Here is a 21,351-nt window from a genome sequence, read left to right on the forward strand (position 1 = left end):
TCAGTTAACTGTTTACTTTATCAATAATCTGATGCACATCACAGAACCAGAAGTGTTTGATTAGCAGCAGAGGAATCAATAACTTCAAGCATTTGGCAGCTTTGTGTAGAGGAAATCATTTGTATTCTTGGTTTAAATCGATGACCCTGTTTTCTTTGCTGCTCCAACAGGAAATTACAACCTCACTGAACATTTATTTGGATAGTGTCTTCTGCAATACGCTTGCACATGTTCAGGGGAATAAAATACAGTAACCCTAGTAGTGCTTCTGTGGTGATTTTTGTTTTGTTTTTTAATTTTAAAGACAATGTATTCTACAAACCATACTACACTTTGGCACACAGATCTCCAGACTGCAGGGACTTTGATTATTTGGAAGAATATTCATGATAAAACAAAGTATTAGAGAGTCTTCTCAGTTTCTAAAAGCACTATCCAAAGGTGAAGAAAAGCCCTTTAGACAGGATTTAATAACTAGCCAATGAATTACACTGAATGCAAAGCATCATCTTTGCAAGTCAGCAAGATGCTCTAGTTTTCCAGAACATAACTTGCCATCTTCTGTGATGTTAAAAATTTCAGTTGCAATCCTTTCACGCTAGTCAGACCAACTGATACCAGTGTGAATGAGTAATATTGATATTCACTTGAAGTGTGAGAGAGAAATTTAGCTCTGAAGTGTTAAGTTAAATTTTATGAAAACACCAGTCTCCTCTAGCTGTCCTCTATATACACTAAACACTTAAAACACTGCTGCTCTTGTCAACATCTTACCCCTACTTCCCATAATGCTCTTCCAAAGAGGTAAAATTGTTGGAATCTATGGTAATAAGTAAAGCACCAACACCTATGCTTGACCAATCTCTTAGCTTTTCCTCTCATCAGGTTTGTATTAGCCATTTCCTACTAGGGGCTGAAGTTCGCAGACACAATTACCTCCCCCTTTAAGCCTATGTTCATCACTTTCCTACAATGTGACAAGACTGCCAACTCTGAAGTTTGGTATTCCCAGGCAACGCCCAAAACAGAGTACTCTAGCTTGTAGTACAATAGAATGGGCAGGGCTGGGCTCTCCTTGCACTTCACTCTTCCCATTACACATGAAAACAACTTTTGACTCTGAAAAATATTTTTATAACCTTGGGAATATTTTCATCTGTTCAATAGGTTGGATCAAGATTAGATAGAATAAAATATTAATTGTTAAACATAGCCACCACCACCCCAATTTACTATGCACATTACTGTCTTTTTTTTTTTTTTTTTTCCCCATCTTGTTTTTAGCAGCCCTTCTATGCTCACTGTTCTTCTGCTTGGAGTATGCAAACTGGAAGCAACACACTGCTGTTAATCCCCTATTTTGTTTGTTGTAAATTCTCAGGCCTAAGGCTGGCCTCCCGGATCCCTCTCTAAAATGGTTTAATAGCTTGTAGTAGAAAGGCAGTCATGTTCACCTTATTCCCTCCCTTAGGACTCCAGCCGCTCTAGCTTTTCCAGGCCTTGCCAGCTCTTCCATCATCCAAAGTGAGAGCCCCCCCCTTACATCCTCTCAGTTTGCTGCATGCCCACATGCACTCGCTCTCTGCAGTGTCCAGCTACTAACTGAGGGTACATCTACACTACAGCGGGGAGTCGATTTAAGATACGCAAATTCAGCTACGTGAATAGCGTAGCTGAATTCGACGTATTGCAGCCGACTTACTCCGTTGTGAGGACGGCGGCAAAATCGACTTCTGCCGCTTTTTGTCGGCGGCACTTACTACCACCTCCGCTGGTGGAGTTAGAGCGCCGATTCGGGGATCGATTGTCGCGTCCCAACGGGACGCGATAAATCGATCCCCGAGAGGTCGATTTCTACCCGCCGATTCAGGCGGGTAGTATAGACCAGACCTGACAGAACAAACAGAGGTTCCACACTGAGGAACAGGCCTAGTATCCATTGCCCAGCTGACCCTGTTCTATTAAGTTTGTCAGCACTAACACACTTACAACGTGCATTTCTCTTCCCCTTGAGATGTCACAAGGACAAGGTCATCCTTGCAGGTTGTACAATGCTGGCTGGAACCTTTCAACATCACAGCTAAAAATGTTTTAAATTGGGGGGATGGGGAGGCAAGAGGGAAAATAAATTGCTCATTCCATAAATATGAACGGGTGGGTTTGGTTTTATGCTTATGACTGATAGAGTGAAATTATGATTATATATAAAAGATAATGGAAAAACTGTGGAGTGACCAATAGCATTGTGTACACAAAGAGGAGTGGATTTTTTACCCACAAAAGAGAGGCCGCTCTGTTAGACACAGTACGGTGTACACCATAATCAGTCTCTTGAAGTGGTGAAGGGTGTGTTTTGTGACTAATGCATTTCACGAGTGTGACGAGCCACTTTCATCATGCAGGTTGACTTTACTAGATAAGTAATTTAAAAAAAAAAAATTAGTTTCCAGAGCATGTACCATTGCCCTTTTAAGGCTGTGTTTTTCTGCATGCAGAAACTGGTTGGGAATCAAAAATGCTGATAAACCTAAAAACTGTACTTTGTTTCAAAACAGAAATTGTGTTTTCTATAACCCATGGTCTTCGGGGCTTTTCCCCAGGAGCCAAAACGTGTGTCTCATGTGGTTTGTGTTTACAAAAAAGAAAATATAATTCCATATGGGGAACAGAAACTAGATTACACTGTAGGAAAAGAGATTTAGTGCTGCATAGTTAAAGTTGATTCAAATGAAAAAATTAGATCAAGAGCTGCATCCTGAGTTTAGGGAAAAACAGATTACCATTTGGCTCAGTTCTCACAGTACAACTGAGGGTCCAATCCTGTAATTGTCACATGGTCCCAATTCTCCTTTCACACCAGAGGGGGGTGGGTGTGTGTGTGTGTGTGTGTGTGTGTGTGTAATATGGCTCTCCGTTATGCTTGATTTTTATACTGGTGGAAGTGAACACAATCAGATCCTATGTTTGGTAGGAGAGTGTTTGCAGGAGGCGAGCCCTTAGCAATTTATTCAGTTATAATTAGTAATACAATGAAACATTTAAAAAAGCAAAAATGTATTATACGCTGCTCCTGCCACCCTTTCTCTCTCTCTCTCTCTCTTTCTGCTTCTAACCACTGAGCAAATAACTTGTACTCATTGTTTACATTTACAATATTTATAACTAAGAGCTCTATTTTGTCATACTTACTCCCACTGTGATAGCTCCTTACTCCAGGAGGGGGTCCCACTGTTTTAAATGGGACTCACCCCCCAGTAAGGTACGTCTCTGTGCATGAGAGAGTGGCAGTGTAAAGGCTTATATGCAAAAAATGGTAACAGTAAGATAGCAAAGTCTGCCTATAGATATGCAGGGCTCGATTCTCAGTCAGTCTGTTCCTGTGCAGAGCCCACGAATGGGGTTGGAAAAGGGGCAAAGTGGGCTTTAAGCTGCATTTTCCCATTGCCAGTACTCTGATCCAGTATATTCCAGCTTGGGGTTGCTCCAGCTTGCTCTCTGCTTCCCATTGGCCCAGATAGCCAGAATGGAATGCACTGTGGACACACACCTCCCCTAGGCCATTTTGCTTTCCTTCTGCTCTCCACCCCTGACAACTCCCTATGCCAAGGGCTTGGAGTTGGGCTAGCAAGGGCTGTTCGACACTGGCAGGGGAGCTCCCTTAAGTGGAAGGTTTTCCCCAGAGGGTATTTATTGCTTTTTAAGGACCCTTTATACCAAAAGGTGTAGTAGAGGAGAGAATTGGCTCCACAATGTCTGGGTGTCTTACCTGCCCATGCCCACAAGTGGCTATTAATCACTATATACAGTGTAGAGTATAGCTGAGGTAAGTGGGAAGAAAGCAACCAATCATTTTTAAAGTAGCCAAAAAGCTGCTTTATTTTAAAGGGGAGAGAGGGAAACCATACCCAAATCAGCTCATTAACAGTGATTCTATATGTGCTATTGGTACTTTATGGGACTGAGAGTCTAAGCCAGTACACTGTTGTAAGTAACAACTTGCTCGTTAAAAACGGATAGGAATGTTTTAATTAATCCCATGGGCGTGACAGAAAATTAAATCTTTCCTCCACTATCCAGCAGTTACACATGCAGGAAGGGTTAATTATCTGGTAGGAGGCAAACCTGGCAGATGTAGAATTCCACTCCCCAGGAAATGGATACAATATCATTTTTGATGGGCCAATCTTTCCTTAGTCCAAATAAGCCACTGCTTTAATATGAAGAATCAAGTGGTTTGAGCTCCCTGTTGGCTCCAGCTCCCTTGCATTGTGCCTCAGTTTTCTCAGCCAGGACGGTTTGATCTTTAAAATGTACAATTCAAGGCCAAAAGTGGCATCTTATTGTCGGAAAAGGCAATAACGAATGAGAGCAACGGAACAAGAGAGAGGGTTCTGGGATTTGTAAGAAGGGTATCAAATGTTCTCTGACTCCAAAAGAAGGGTTTGGGGACAATCTTTTCAAGTGGCATGCGGGCTTCTGGGGAAGGGAATGTGGGGGGAGGCTAAGAAGAGCACAGAGGATTGCTAACCTCTAGAGCTTCAAGGGAACAGTGAAAGAACAAAGCTTTATTCAGGTCTGGCCTTAAACACAAGCAAAGTAAGGGGATGGTTTGATCCCCATGCAAAGAGAAAATCATTGGCTATCCCATGAGTCCTAGAGAGTCCCAGAGCCCAGGCACCAGCACAAATCTGAATGTCTACAGTGCAATTTTATAGCCCAAGCCCCGTGAGCCCGAATCAGCTGAAACAAGCCAGCCGTGGGTGTTTTTATTGCAGTGTAGACTCCCTAGGGGGCTGGATGTTGCACAAACTCTGGGCCTGATCCGCTGGCATGGCCCAAAAGCACAGAGTGCAAGTCAAGTGATGTGCAAAGGTGATTTAAAGCTCTCCATTGTATTGCCCTGATCCCCATGCTGCTCTAACTTCCAAAGGCCTGCAACAGACGCAGGGCCAGAAATGCAGCCAAGGATCAGCACAGTATAGGGGTGTCCCGACCATATCCCCTTTTCTGTAGCCATGTCCCCTTCCCTCTGCTGCATTATCAGCAGGGAGAGGGCGAGGCATATGTCAATGGTATGGAACTGCAGGATCACCCTTGTGCTTGATTCCTGCCAGGGGATGGATTAAAATGGGTTTATGGCCTGAGTATACTCCCGGAGCAACACAAAGCAGCCTGAGGACCTGGCCTGGTATATTCAGTGCCGAATGCATAATTTTGAGACTGTACGCTCTTTGGGGCGGGGACTGTGAGTTACACTGTACAATGCACAGTGGGGCCATGACCTGGTCAGCCATTAGGTGCTATTACAATATAATAGAGTAGGCTACTGGATGTATTATTGTTAAATTATCTAATTAAGGATTCATATTGACAGACTAAGGGCTTGTCTACACTTAAAACATTGCAGTGGCACCACTGTAGCGCTTCAGTGAAGACACAACCTATGCCAACAGGAGGGGTTCTCCCATCGGTGTAGGAACTCCATCTCTCTGAGAGGCAGTAGCTAGGTCAATGGGAGCATTCTCCTGTCGATCTAGTACTGTCTACACCAGGGATTAGGCTGGTTTAACTGTGTTGCGGAGGGTGTGGATTTTTCACATCCCTATTCGATGAAGTTATGCCAACCTAATTTCCTAAAGTAGACCAGGCCTTAGTCAACTTCCACCTTTGGAACAAAAGGAAAGTGGCAACAACACAGGGCCACAAGGGTGTAGGGCGCCAAGAATGGGGAAGACAGTAGATGACCCTCAGGGATTCAACAAAACCACTCATCTTCCCCACCCACAGGCAACACTCAACACTATCAACCCTACTGTACGTATGTGTCACCTATGCCTACTTTGCAGCAGGGCTAAGTGTTAGTAAATATGACTTGCAATTTCTAAACATGATGTTTAAAGTCCCATTATAAACATCAGGTAGCTGACAACAGAAAAAAATCCCCAATTTTGTCCAACCACTTTAAATTCATTGAAAAAAAACATGCAGATTTTTTACAAAATTAAACTTCACTACATGTGCAGAAAGAGGGTAACTGACTAATTAGCAATTTCAGTCTTCTAAATACAGCTTCCAACTCCTCAATATAACTTGCATACTAGGAGTCCTTGGTGTCTGACTCTTGCTATGTTTGCAATAATGAATTAATCTACAATGGCCCATATGTTACTACTTGTTTGTTTGCCTGTTTATCCATTATTCATGAATTCGCCTACCTGAAAATGCATGCATTCTTTTCTTTTTTTCTAGAGGCAGCTAACTGTTTGCATGTGTAGCATTTTTGCTTACAATGGGACACTCAGTTCACGAGTTGGAATTTTCAAAAATAAAATATTATTCATGCTGCAGCCAAGATCTCGTTTAAAAAAAAATATGAGAGGGTAAGACAGGCAATGAAGGGCAACTTTCAAGATACAACTAAACATCAGTTAACCCTTGCCAACACAGTACGCAGCATTTACCTGAGTGTGTGTACAGCACCTGGCACAATCCTGATTGGGGCTTCTGAACACTACCAAAATACAGATTATAGATGATAATAAAACAGTACTTCTTTAAAACACCAATAAAATGTCTTTTGTCCATTGATCTTAAAGCCCCTAATCAAGTCACTAATCACCTAAGCCTCAACAATAGTCTTTGAAACTTTAGACCTACCCTATTTCTATCAAACCAAGCTCTAAATAATCAATCGTATTCCTTGCTCTCCGCTTTGTTTTTGACAACAGCGCCCTCTGGTAACAACTTGCTCTAGCTCTAAGTAGGTATTTCAACTATTAGTTATATCCCACAGTACATATTACATCACCTTTCCTGAGAGACATGTCTGAACAGTTCCCCTTTTCTTGCTTTATCCCTTTCATAATGTCCTTCACATTCCTCTTTCAATATTTGCTGTTTCTCTTTGTGATGGCATTCAGTCGATGGCATTTAAGAAAAGATTACATAGCAAAAGGGTTACTCTTGGAACTGGTTTCCTCCACTCTCCTAGGGAGAAACTGTAGTGCACAGCTCTCAGAAAAACTCAAGCAGTCGCTTTTGGTTTGGGGACAGAAGGAGAGATGCCAACATACAACAGGTTCTATTGTTTTCCCTGAGAGAGCGACAAACTTAGTGAACAAAGAACAAAAATAGACTTCATATTTAGCATGGTCTGGTTGGGACTGGGAATACAGATACTTGTATTCTATTAGAAACCGTACCATTTGGCTACTGTGCTCTTTGCTTGCCTAGTTACAAATATTGGGCCCAATACAATGGCCATTGAAGACCATGGTTAAGATTTCTATTCACTTCAATGGGCATTGAATCAGTCCCTTTCTGAGGTTTCATTAATTAATGTTTTTGAAGTGCTTTCAGGAGCTCTTGGGATTAAATGTCTGGTTCAAAGCCCTCTGAATTAAATGGGAGTCTTTCCTTTCACTCCAACACAGACTTTGGATCAGGCCCTCTAAGAGCCATCTATATAATAAACTTTTGGGGCAGAGGTTGAAGGAACTCGGTGTGAAGTGGGGGAGGGGGAGGGGAAGGAAGGAAAAGATTTCACCTCCGACCGCCAATGCTCAGATCTGTAAACTTGAAAAGCTTTAATGGGGAAAAAAAATTGTATGTCAGGTTGTTGTTTTCCATAGGCATGGTGAAGTAGACTGGGATTATCCCTTACAGAACACAAGCCAAAAAAGGCTGAGCTGTTAGTTTGAACTTTGTTTGATGAAAGGTAAATGGCAGAAAAGTCATCTGTGATCTAGCTGCCATGCAAAAAAACTGCATGTTTACACATGCCAGCTCTAATGTGATTTCCTGATCATGTATTATATTGATCTGTCTTACTGTATAGATTTCCCGAGAATCATACTCCATATCGCTAACTTCAAGAGATTAAAAATCTTTTTTCTTTTTTTTTCTTTAAAGATTAGATTGTGTGTTTTAGGTCAGTCTCTTGATTTTTTTTTTTTTTTTTTTTTTAACTCCTCCTGCCCATCCCCAGGTGTGTGCATGTGACAATTAGTGTTCCCCACTCTTCCATGTGTACTGGATAAGGTGATTTTGGCACCTGTTGCAGGAGCTCTCATCCCCACGTCTGCCTGTCTCCTGCCCCGCAATTAACCCTGTCCTTCAGCCCCCCTCAGTTCAAACCCCAGCATCACCAACTCATCAGTTCAGCCCCCCTACTCCATCAGCCCCTACTGCCCTCAATTCACCCTCCCAGTACTTACCCATCTGCTCAGAACCCAGCATCAATACCACCCTTGCACCCCATCAGCCCCCCCCCTTGCAGCCCCCAGGCCATAGTTCAGCCCTCCAGCCTCCCCTCTACTCCTCTTAGGGTTCTTCACCCTCCCAGGGGGGCTGGTGGGGTCCCACTTCTGGGGCTCCCACTGTCAGCTCCACAAGCAGGGGACAGGGGAGGCTGACCGCAGGAGCCCCAGCTGCCTGGAGCTTACAGCGATTTCTAAGTAAAATTAAGCCGCGTCTGGGGGGGAAAAAATCCTAACATTTGAAAGTTCTATTGCAAGATCACTCAAGAGGCTTAATTTTACTTTGAATTTATTGTGAGAGACGTGATTTCTATCAGACTTTCCTCCTAAATAAGAGACCTTCCCACGCTGGTCAGGGAAACCATTATAAATGAACCCTGTTAGCATTGATAATCTGTGTGTTTAAAACACTGCTGTGTTAGGGATCTGATCCAGAGCCCATAGAAATCAACTGGAATCTCTCTATTAACATCTGTAGGCTCTTCATCAGGTCCTATTTGCATTATCTGATTAAATATAAGTAAGGATATGAGTCCGTCACAGAGGTCATGGATTCCGTGATTTTTGGTGACCTCCGCAACTTCAGCCTTGCGTGGCGGGGCCCTGGCTGTCCGCCCCACGAGGCAGAGCGAGTCACAGGTGGCAGAGTTCCAGCTGTCAGCCCTCCCCCCTCTCAGAGCAGCGGGGCTTGGACTTCCATGAACCGCAACCTCTCTCTGACTTTTACTAAAAAATAACCATGACAATATCTTTAATATGTTATAAAATAAATACAATCATCTTCTATTGCTACATTATTCTCCATCCTCCAAGACCCCAAAACGCTACAAAAACAGCAAAATGCTGTACAGTTTGCTAGATGCTTAACTCGTGAGGCTATGTTCAATAACTGAAGCATACCGTGTACAGAATAAATTGTACCAACATCCTCAATAAGTTTAGCCTAATCCTTTTTATGTCAAAGATTAGGGCAGATAACTAAGTGGTAAAATACTGGATGTTAAAAGGGTGAAACACTAATAATGTTGAATCAAAGCCTGGTGTACTGTTGATGTTACCCAAATAACATAGTTAAAAGAACAGGAAATAATTAAAGCAGATGGGAAATCTTCCACTGATTATCCAGGTGGGACTAGTACCTCGGAAGTAGCTAATGCAACATCATAATGAATAGTAGAAGTCAGTGCAAGCAGGGACGAGTCTAGTTTCACCAAAATAGTATGATTAATGCTGGATGGTGTTTCTCTTAGTATACTTCCTTAAAGTTCTAAGTCTAGAGAAGGCAAGAATTATTGGGAGATTCCATTGTCACATTTACTGTAAGAATCTGAAATATGAATCTATTCAGGGTGGTCAGAGGTTTCCAGTTAATTCCGAGCAGAAAAGAATAATCCAAAGAAAAAAAAATTTTGCACCAAAAGAGTCTGTTTCTGAGCTTGCCCTACAGATCTGACAGCTTTGGGTTGAATAACAAATCCTGTTTGTTTGTTTTTCTACCCTTCAAAAAACAGCAAAACTGAATCCAAAGTTTGCATCTGATCCTCCTCCAACTGACCTCCATTGAGAGTTCTGCCATTGACTTCAATCAAAGCAGGATCAGGCCCTTAAGTCTGGAGAAGAGGGTTGAACCTCTGGCATTGTGTCCTACTCTCTTTACTGCCATGCTAGAGCAGCACCTACCTGTGATCTGTGTGGGTGGGGAAGGGCTGTCTCTGCAGTTTCTGGGGGGCAGAGCTTCCCCAAATGTGTGGGACTTCTCAGAAGAGGAACATTCAGATACTGTTACGTGGACTCCCATTCTGCACTCTCAAAGCTCACCCCTACACTAAAGAGGATTTTTGGCCCTGACAGTGAAACAGTGGGAACTTGCTGCCACAGGGGATGGGAGAGGGGCAGTATCATAAAAATCACTGAAGTGTCCTAGACCTCTTCAGATGTCCTGAGGATCCTCGGGCTCTTTGTATATTCGCATGTGCCCCGGAATCCCCATCTGCACCCAAAGAGATAATCAGCGGGGAACTCCACAAAACGGTAGAGTTTTTCCACTTAGCTCTTCCCCTCCCACAAGTTTTTGAAGCAGGAGGGAATGATTTGGCCCTTTATTTTTTTTATTTAAATTTCACTAATTTTTGTGATACCTATCACCACGACAGCTAGGCAGCCTAGATACAAGAATTAACGAACTCCTCCCCTCCATTCCCTTGGACCAATTACTTATGCCGTAACCAGAATGGTTTAAACAACATAAATAAGACTAACTGGACAAAAATCTAGAAAGGAGGCGGTTGGGCCACTTTTAGAAAGAAAATGCAGAGGGGAGACAAGTCAAGGGGCAGAAAGGAGAAGAAAGATTTTATTCTTCGTCTCTTCCTGTTATCTTTCCCTTTTTTCCAAACGCCTTTGCAATTCTTCAGCTACCATCACTACACATAATTCGACAAAACCTAGTCTCTTTCAAGTTATGATGAATTGATGCTTCCCACCAGGGCATTACAAGCTTTCTAAGGTATGGACAACTGACAGTTTAGCAGGGGTAGTAACTGCAACAACAAAAAGTTAGAAAATACCCTATGTCCACCCACACACAGCAATGGAAAATAAAACTTGTTATAGCTGAGAGCTCAGAGTACAGTGCCTGTGAAAACTGCAACTTCTAGTTATTTGCATTTCCTTTTGTTACATTCGATTGCTGGGTATTTATTAAACAAAGCACTCTCTTAAAGTTGCAATGTTTATACTTAACATTAATAAATTATCAAGACATGATTGCTTCAAAAATCCATTGCCCGAGGTCAAAGCCTCAGAAATGGAAAATGTAATTTCAGAAAAAGATGAGAGCAACTGCTGAGACATGTGAAGTTTTAATCACAGGTTCGTACAAATGACTAACACTTATGTAAGATAATTGCTTCGTTATTTAGACCTGATATTTGTATTTCTGGAGATAAAGTTCAAAACTTAGCCATGTTCTTTCTACTTTCTCTTTCTATAAAAATCAGAGGGGCTGCTGGATTCTGGAAGAATTTTTTTTTTCTTGATTCCCATGAAAAAAATTTCATTGAGCTTTTTTTTTTTTAAAATAAGGAAATAATGCTGAGTGATGGGTACAAATGGAGATAGTCCCAGGAGCACTGCAATAGTTGAAGGATCTGTCATGTCTAGAACTATATGAACCTTTGAGTTTCATCTAGTGTTTACTTGCATTACAAAAGAATTGCAGCACTCTAGTACCATCACCTTTATTGGTATTGAAATCTATGTAACACACGTACAGTATTCTAACAGATCAGATTTGTTTCATGATGTGTCAACACAGGATTATGTGTAGCTGTGACTCAATGTTGCCATTTTGGTTGCACCATCATGATGAAGCAAACGTTGTAAATGTAAGATCAGGATGTTGCACTCGTCTCTTCCCCTTTCCCACTTCCCACCCTACCCCTTTACTGTTATGAGGAAAGCCTTGTTTGTGTATCTCTGTTTGGAAAGGTCTGAGGCATAAAGACCATTTTCTGCCCCTTGTGGGAAGGGCAATTGGTTTGTGGGGGTTCCCACATCATCACTGCAATTGCTCAGCACTGCTTTGTGTGTTGGAAAATTCAGGGAGCATACAATTCATGAACAGTAGGAATGGCGCAGTGGCTGGGGCGCTGGCCTGAGACTTATGAGACCAGGGTCAATTTCCTGCCCTGTAACAGACTTCCTGTGTGACCTTGGGCAAGTCACTTAGCTGCTCATGCCCCGGTCCCCAATCTGTAAAATGGGGATAATACTTTCCAACCTCACCTGGAGGCAGGTATGACCTTAAAAAAAAATCATCTATTTGGTAGCCAATTTTACATCCATTGTGTTGGAGCAGGGCTGAGGGCCCTCATTTAGTCTATCTGGCCCCTGCATGTTGTTGCTGCTCTTAGGAAATACAGCTGTCAGTAGGTTTTCCTGGCTGAAAAAATATGTTCATTAAGGACAGAAAATATTTAATTAAATTTTAATTCATAAAGTGAATACGACGAGGTTAATTATAGCTTTTTAAGAGGCAGTGTATGGGATTTGGAGAGATTACCTTCTGGTGTTTTGCACAAAGTGCTGTCTCTTCCGCAAAGCTTTAATTAGCTGGCTTTTTTTTTTTTAATAGCCAGTTTCCAAGTGATTGCTCAGTAGCTCCCATTTTGTTCTTCATCAGCAGTTTCTCCAGTACAGCTGCTTCAGAAGAGGAATATCCCTCCAGTTTGCATTGCAGGGAGCAGACAGATTATTTATTACAAAAGGTGCAAGCTAATGGAAGAGCAAAATGCAGGCCAGCCTAGTTCAATACCTGCAATTGTCTCAAGAGAGGCTACTTGTAAATAAATAAAGGAAACAAACCAGAACCGGGGGAGTGGAAGGGGGGTGAAATAGACCCTTTGCAGATATGAGCAAGCAGCTAATCCAAGAGCACAATTCTCTTCTTAAATCTGCAGTGTTCGTCTCCAGTTGTCTAGTCTGCTTTCCATACATATGTCAAACTCCAACTGTCATCAGTGGAAGATGAGAGCACATGTGAAGAAAGCGGAATTTTGGAGATCTATTTTGTGGCTCTGAAGAATTTTTCCTCTAATCCTTTAGTTGTCTTCAACCCACACTTTTTTTTTTTTTTTTTAAAGGTTAAAAATTTGACCTAACCTTCAATTGCCTATACTTTAAATCTGGCTACTTTCCAGTAATGTGCTGGATGCCTCAAAGAACAAGGGTAAGAGGGTCTGTTCAGCACATCATTAAAGCAAGGGCACATATACTACCCTAGGAAAGTTCTCTGTAAACATATGGAGTAGCTTTTTCTTAGATCCCGACTTCACGCTCTATGCCGGTGATATCACATGCGCCAGGAAACCTCACTGCACACTGGAACCAGACTACTGAAGTCTGTTTTGCTCTCCATGTTTTCAATATTATGCTACTGAATGAGTTTTAACAGCAAGTTAACACTGTTGGTTATTAGTGGGTAAAATTTTTCAAAAGTGTAATAGGTGCTTAGATGTGTAAGTCCCATTGATTTTTTCAATGACCGCTAGCTATTAAATGCCAAAGCCACTTTGGAAAATTTTAACCACTGTCCCTTAACATAGCAACTGCTTTGCTGCCCATGTGATGCCCACCCAGCTGGTGGATCTCTTAATCCATGTGGAGTGCTATCCACATTGCAAAGAGCCACCACAACTGTTGGAATCTCAGTTGAGAGGCCCAATACTGAACAGATAGACACAGAGATACTTTTCATGGCTATAAATAGTCCCCAGACCAGGTAGGAGGCATGTTGCTCAGGCACTGTGGGATAGCAGGCATTGGCACTGCCCAGCCTGTAATAGTTCTGCAGTTAAATGGAAGCCTCCCATCCAAAGCTGTTGATCTATCATCTTTCATGAGTACTAAACTTAGTTGCGTGCAAAATGCGCCCCGCCTTATGACTCTTGACTCAGCAGGGCATATGATGTTCCAGCATACTGTATGCTGGTGACTTCACATGGAGTGGGAGCTGGTGAAGCTTGAAGTTAAGACTAAGCCAAGGGCTGGGTAAGTTAGCAGCGTACTATATGCCTCTCTCACTCTGGTTATTGGAGGGATTCAACACATTACTGGACTTTTCAAATCCTACATTGTTAAAGGATCCTTCATCTAACTCTGCATGTCTGGGGGCTCATGAATGTGCGTGTGTAAAAATTATTTTTTTTCTAGCACTGAACAATGCTTTTAAGCTGCACTTATTCTGACTCCTGTGTATTAACCTAATGTATGTGCACAATGAGCCATATCTGGTGGCCTTATTCATCCCCATTCAGTACAGTGGTCTATCTGTGGGGCTAAGAATAGAATCATGTGTGCCTCCCTATGAGAGTGGGTGATACAAAAGCACTGCTGTTTGTAAAGGACCAAAGCTTCGCCCTTCTCTTGTCTTGTGCGGTTCTTGAAATACAAATGTTATCTGATAATATTTTTTTCTGAAAATTGGATCAATTCCAAGTGGGTGCATGACAGGAGCAAATAAAAAATAAACAAACCTAAGAAGCATTCTCTAATCACTTCTCACTTTTAAAAAGCTGCCAACACCTCTTGGGAAAACATTCTATTTAGAAAACTTTGCTTATGTTCTCTCAGAGTTCTTCCCCTGACTTATTTAATTAAAATTACTAAATGAAACTTGTATTAGAAAAAACAGAAGCTTGGTTGCTTAGGGATTCAGATCCAGTGGCTTATTCCTTTCATGAAACCTAAATCATGTCCACTGCATCACAGCCATCACCACAACACCTAATGGTGGATTATAACCCCAAATAGGGAAACAAAGATTCTGCTTTCAGGAGCATTAAAAGGGAAATACCGACAGTGATCTATGTAAGTGTAGAACTGTCTTTAGGAATGTGAATATTTACCTGAGACAGCAGTCTCTGAAGATGAAATGTTGATGTTCAAGTACAGAAAGGAATCCGCAGATTTCTGTGGCAATAGGAACTCTTCAAGTACCAGAACTTTGGTGCCACCTAGTGGAGAGATTTTAAAATATTATTCGTGTCCATCAATTTCTCTCTTTTTTTGAAAGCAAAAAATTAAATGCTTCAAATCAGTGTAAATCCAAACGAAGATGACCATCTCTCTCTTTTTAAACAGCCATGAGTATATCACAAATAAAAATTAAGTAGTCATAGGATAGTACTCTCACCAGGTTAGTGACAGCACAAAATATAACTTTCTTAACTGTAAAACAGACTTTGAAATTCTGCACAGCTAGACACTAATTTTTCCTTCTATTAAAAGAAACATGCAATATTTAAAAAACTGCTTGTCCTTGGGCATTTCCCCTTCATAGAATACCTCCAAAGAAACGGGGCAAAAAATCTTAAAAGCTCACCAGGTTCTTGAGCAGGAGAAAGCTTCATTATAACCAGTGGAAATCTCTCCAGGGACCAAAGCATATTAAGCACTTAAATAAGCACTATTTTGTTCTGAGTCCAACTGGTCTTGCTGTCAGATAAACTTAATCTCCACATATTAATACACACAGCTTGCAGGCTTGCCATTTATGTCCTAACACAGCAGTAGGATTTTCAGAGGGATTTGTTCCCTTTAAAATTTAAATCCAAGCCACACACTGCAGAGTGTGGTTTTACCATGGACATTGCTGAAAAATAATGTAAGGTTAGATAAAACATCTAATCCTGAAAGACTCCCAAAGCCTTCTGTATTATATAATTATATTATCCTATAGATCACACTTACATATCGAGCTGTAAGGAGATTTGCTAATATAATGTAAAAGATGCACAGTGGGAGTGATTCACTGTCCGGTCAATGGCAGATGGCACTGAACAAGCCAGCGGAAAGAGCACATTACTGACCTTATTAAAAACTGTTTCAGTAGGGCCGAGAGGGGGCAAGCCAAATTGCATGGGGTCCAAGGAAGTGTTTAGGGAGTAGAAGTAAAGGCACCAGGTCTAGACATTGCTTAAGATGCTTGGAAGGAAAGGGGGGCTGGGGATGAGGCAGTGGATGGATTGGTTGAAGACTGCAGAGAAGGGCTTGATGAAAGAAACTGACAGTCAGAGGCAAAGAAGGGACAAAAGAAGAAGCAAGAGGTTGACAGACCAGAGAAGGTAGGGCTGAGTGATTACTCCAAGTAATACTGGCCTTTTTACATCACACTGGAATTGTGGAAGGGAAATGGTAGCATTACTGGACTGTACATAGAGACTGTACATAGAGACTACACAGTTGTACGTTGTGGCATCTTGACTAGAGTGGGAAGTTGGGGTGGGAAGGGTCAGACTTGCTTTGATTGTAACCTCTTTGAGGTAGAGACTGCCATTTCCTATGCGTTTGTACAACACTGAATACAATGGGATTGGGCCCTTTAGGTGCTACTGCCACATAAATGTAAAATACTAATAAAAATGAAAGACACTAGAATCACTGGCCTGATGGTCTGTGGGCCGTATGTGGTGGGTGGGTGATAGTTTATGGCCCACACAGAAATGTGTGTGGTGTGGAGCAGATGGCAGTCAGTGTTTCCAGTTTATAGGCAGAGGTAGGATAGGGACATGAGGTCAGACTTAAGTTTTGTAAATGGGCAGTATGATCACTTACACATTTATTTCAGCAACTCTATGAAACGTGAGGCAATTTGAATATGGATTTAACTGCCATTATCAGCTCATTTTCATACTTTTAAATGCTTACTGTTTTTTAAACTGCAACAACCCTTAGTGTACACACACTAATGTTAAGTAGCAACTTGATCAATGTTTAAAATAGTCTTGCCTGTGATATTACTGTGTTCTGATTATACAACGCAACAGTGACCCGTCCAAAACATGAGTCATAATTGGCCAACTCCACTCGAGCTCCACCTACTTACATGAGCTACTTACATATAGCCCAATATATGTAATATTGCTTTTCCAGGCAATAAACTAGATTTATTTATTTTTTACTATATGGTCTTCTTGAAATCAGTAACATAATATCCTACTCACTAAAATAGTGTAACTAAACGTATATTTAAAATGAAAATAGCAGCTCACCCAAATCAAAGCCATTCTTACTTCTCTCAGAATAGTATTCATACAACTGTACATGAAAGATGCTAAAAATGTATTTGAAGTAAATTGCAATTGTCCAATTCTCTGAGTCCTGAAAAGAGCAATTAATACAGATTCTCCTTTGCAGATCTGCTACCTGATACCATTGTATGAATAATAAAAATAGGGTTAGTAATGTAGGTATCCCTTTTTTGACTACAACATCACTTTAAAAAGTGTTTCTTCTCCTACAAAAATGAATTTAAAAGCCTTCAATGTTAATATAGTTACTTAAAAAGAACCCTTTGTTCCTAAGCAAATGTTTAATATATTTTGATCCAAAGGCAGAGTATTTGCATTAGTATTCCCACTGGTATATTTGTCCTTTTGTGTCCATGAATTAAGGCTCTGTTTAAAATCTGTCTATGCCCCTAATCTGCCTGGAGAGCTTTTTCTGGATATTCAAAGCTACACTCAAGCCTATAACAAAGAGGGGGAGGGAGAAGAGACAGAGAGAAGTGTTATGCATAAGTTCAACACAGCCGTCTCACATAAACACGCACAAGTGTCTAAACTACAAGGCATGGCATTTCCACAGCAAGCAGTTTCTCCAGACAACTGACTTATAATTAGGTCCAGTAAAAGCACCTTGAATCCGGGGTCCAGATGCATTCATTCAGGTCTATCATTGCTGGAATCTATCCACAATAGAATAAAAAATGCTCTGACTTTCTGATGTGGGTTTGATGGAGATCGGCTAAAGAGCCTAGTGATGCTATCTAAGGCTTATGTGACAAGTGCATAAACCAGATTACCAGTTCCTTCAATTCAGAATCTTTGCACTTACTTCTATATCTGCTGTAGAGCCACTGCTGGCTTAACAACAACAGATGAAATCCTGGCCCCACAGCTGTCAATGGCAAAACTTCCATTGATATGAATAGGGTCAGGATTTCACCCAACATATTCAAGTCCATACAAAACTAAGCGCATAACAAACTTTAACAAATCCCCAGCCACCCTGAGCTACACACTTGCCTACTCAATGCAATACTAGAATGAGCAGCAGAGGTGCGACAACAGGGATAGAACTTCCAGCTACCAAAGCACTGTCTCCTACCCCATGAATTCAAGGACAGTCTCTCTTAGCTGACAGCAGTATAGGCCCCATTAGATGAAGATGAGCAGTTCTGATAGGAACTGAGTGGGACACTGTTTTCCCACCTCGTGAAAATTTGAGATATTACAAAAAAATAAAAAAAAATCCCATCCAGAATCAAATTCATAAAAATGTGAGGGGAAAAAAGTCAAAAATCAGTTCAAACAGATTTTGTTTTGATAATTTCAATTTTTTGGTTTGAATTTTGACCAATTTTTTTATTCCAATAAACAAATTTAAAAAGTCACCTTGAACTGGAATTTTCATTTTGAAATGTCAGTGTTTTTGTGGGGTTCTCTCCCCCCCCTCCCACCCCCCCAAAATTCCGGTCAAGATATTCGCAAAAAGTTTTGGTTTAAACAAATCAGCATTTTTCAACAAAACACCATTTTGGCAAAAAAAATTCCCAAACAACTCTAGTTTTGACCCATCTGATATAGGGCAATTTTGGAGGAAAGGATTAGAGGACATGGAAATCTAGGACCAAATTCTCTGCTGGGATAAATGGGCACAAGTCAACTGATTTAAACAATTTTGCCCAGTTGCCATAGCAGAGAATTTTGCCAATCCAGTCTGGACAGATGCATGGATAATATTTCACTCCGAAGGACACATGACAAAGAAATAGTTAAAAACAAAACAAAAACAAAAAAACCACTGATTTTTGTCAAAAATATTAGAGCTGGAATGAAACACAAAGTGACACTGCAGAATGCCTAGAGGCCTAACCAGGTGTTCAACACTGAATAAATTATTCTTATTTCTTTTTCAAAGATACTGTAAATTATACAGGTTGCCATTTCATGCCAAATACAAACTTAGAACAGCATGAGTAAATCCATTTCATAATACTGGATACAGACCTTCGAACTAGTCAGCCTAGGACTAGCATTAGTCTCTGGAGTTGTTGTTTCTCCTCTACACAATCATCTTAAAAGGAGCTAATGCTTAATTACATGCATACACAAAAGGATAAGTACCATTGAGTCTAGATTTCCTGAGCATTTAATTCAGGTATTTTTTTTTAAACTGACTTGGGGGTTATGCAGGTCTCAAGAAAATGTAAAAGTATACTCCCCTTCTTATTAATATTGGGAATTATACTGGGAGGGGAAAATATGCTCTAGTCCTACTTTGGCCAAAAGTAAAGTATTTCAGGTGCACATTCTCTACATGTGTGTTATATACACCAATCAATACCTTCCAAATTATATTTTACTGGAAAAACTTCCTCCACTGCCTTATCAGACTGTATTAGGTCAACTGTAATATGTAATTATAAAAAAAAATCAATTAGGTAGTCTTATTCCATATTAATCCCATCAATGCTCTATTTATTTAGTGTGTTCTGCCCTGCCCTGTCCTGTCCTTTCTGGCATTACTATTTATAATCCTCAGCTCCTCCTGCCAAAAACCTGCACCACCACTCAGTTTCCTTGCAAATTTACTTACTATCTGGGCTTGCATTTCAGAGGCCAGAAAATCAATGCAATGTTGTACAACAGGACCAAAAGTGTTGCAAGGTGGAGACATTATTATCCATTTCCCCCCACCCCCACACACACAGGAATGTCATGTATGGCTTAAGCCTGGGAGTCGGGAGGTCTGAAGTTTAGTCACTTGTTTTCCCAGTCTATAAATAGGAATACTAGAATTTCACAAAGGGGTTTTGAGACTTAGTTTACATCTTTAAAGTGGTTTGAAGCGCCCAGCTGGAAAGTGCACTAGAAGTGCAAAGTATTACTAACGATGGAACTAGCTCTTTCCTTGCATGACATTTAGGGAGGGTTGAACGTCTTTCAGAAGATGACGTTGTGCAACAGCTTTAAAATGTTTTAAAACTCCTACCATTTCAGAACCTTATTACCAAGTACACTACAAAGAGAGGTTTCAGAGTAACAGCCGTGTTAGTCTGTATCCGCAAAAAGAAGAACAGGAGTACTTGTGGCACCTTAGAGACTAAGTGGGCTGTAGTCCACGAAAGCTTATGCTCTAATAAATGTGTTAGTCTCTAAGGTGCCACAAGTACTCCTGTTCTTCTTCTTACTACAAAGAGAGAATGTGTCCTAGTGGTTTTCCCAGGACTGGCTTAAAGTACCATCAAGAATAACCGGAAACTGTACTTCAGTAAAGTTTGCTTGATCATGGACAGAGCTTTTTATCTTTTTAGATTTCATTCTAGGTTTGTTTCTCCTTTTTAATGGTGTCATCATTAAGGGCTATTAGGAAGTTGGCCCATGTTTATGATAAAAGTACAGTATGCAGTAATTATAGGAGGCTATTGTTCAAAACACAACCATATACAAACACTTCAAGAATCCCCTGAGCTGTAACTCAGAAGAATGTATTTATTAGCAAACTCTTGTTTTTAAAAGCTTCGAATCAAGACATAGGTCTTTTCAGTGCTAGACCCACTTTACAAACCATAAATTCTGCAGTGTGCTGATGTGAGACTCTGCTTCAGTAATAAAATTGTTTGTTCAACTACAAAACTTCCCCCCATCCACCTCCACTGCTAATCAGAAATCAAGATGAAATAGCTATAGAATGATGCGTGTGTTTCTCTTAAACTGTATCTGTCAAATGCTGAATAAAAGCATCAAGACCTATGTCCAAATCTACCATCTTCTTAATTAGGGAACCTGGCCCACTCAATGTCTGGCTACTCTGCAAAATTGGGCAGTTGAGTACAGCAGATATCATGGCAGTTAGCCATGTGGTTTCTTTACGGTGTTTTCCCAGATCTCCCTAATTCTCAAAGCAGAAAAACAAACAAGTCATTCAGTTTCAATGACCCAACATTACAGTTAGCCTCCAGCCCACTACGAGGCCTCACTCTACATTTATTAAGCAGGAAATATGTGAAACACAAAAATGAATAAAATACTGTCAGTTATTCTTGTAAAGGGATTTTCATCATATGGAGAAGACAAAAGGTTATTTCATCCTCTGAAATGCTAGTTTTTATTTGACACTTTCTTTATGTTATAATGAATCTTTCAGTTCTTTTCTCCTCTTGTGCTTTCTCTAATAAGTACCATAAACAGGCTACTAAGAGAGTTGGGTTTACATCTGTAACTAAATAGGACCTTTCTTTCTCTTCTAATACACTCATTGCTTGCTGCCTCAAGTAAAGTCACCTCTGTAAATGAGACTGTATTGCAGAGCAGTTTTAAAACTCTTTTAGTGCATAGTAAAATGCTGTCTGCCAAAGGTTTCTTAATGTAAAGCCACCTTGTAATTCACAAAAAAAAAAAAAAAAAAAAAATCACAGAAGTTAGAGGTGGCAAAAACCAACAATACCAGCTGATCCCCCTGATTATATACTTCATGTCATCAGTACCAGCTTATTCTCATATTAAGGTGTTCTTCTGTACTGTCCCAC

The 21,351-nt window shown here is 40.7% G+C and overlaps 1 protein-coding gene across 3 annotated transcripts in view; it reads right to left on the reverse strand.

The window, feature by feature from the left end:
- LOC117872614 (cytochrome c oxidase assembly factor 1 homolog) overlaps positions 1 to 21,351 on the reverse strand; it is a 68,270-nt gene that overhangs the window by 24,937 nt on the left and 21,982 nt on the right. For all 3 annotated transcript variants that reach the window (XM_034761264.1, XM_034761265.1, XM_034761266.1), the window contains exon 2: positions 14,666 to 14,773. The gene's annotated coding sequence lies outside the window, so the exon portion shown is untranslated. The remainder of the gene's footprint in view (positions 1 to 14,665; positions 14,774 to 21,351) is intronic.

The sequence above is a fragment of the Trachemys scripta genome, chromosome 2, assembly GCF_013100865.1.
Source record: "Trachemys scripta elegans isolate TJP31775 chromosome 2, CAS_Tse_1.0, whole genome shotgun sequence".
NCBI lineage: Eukaryota > Metazoa > Chordata > Testudines > Emydidae > Trachemys > Trachemys scripta.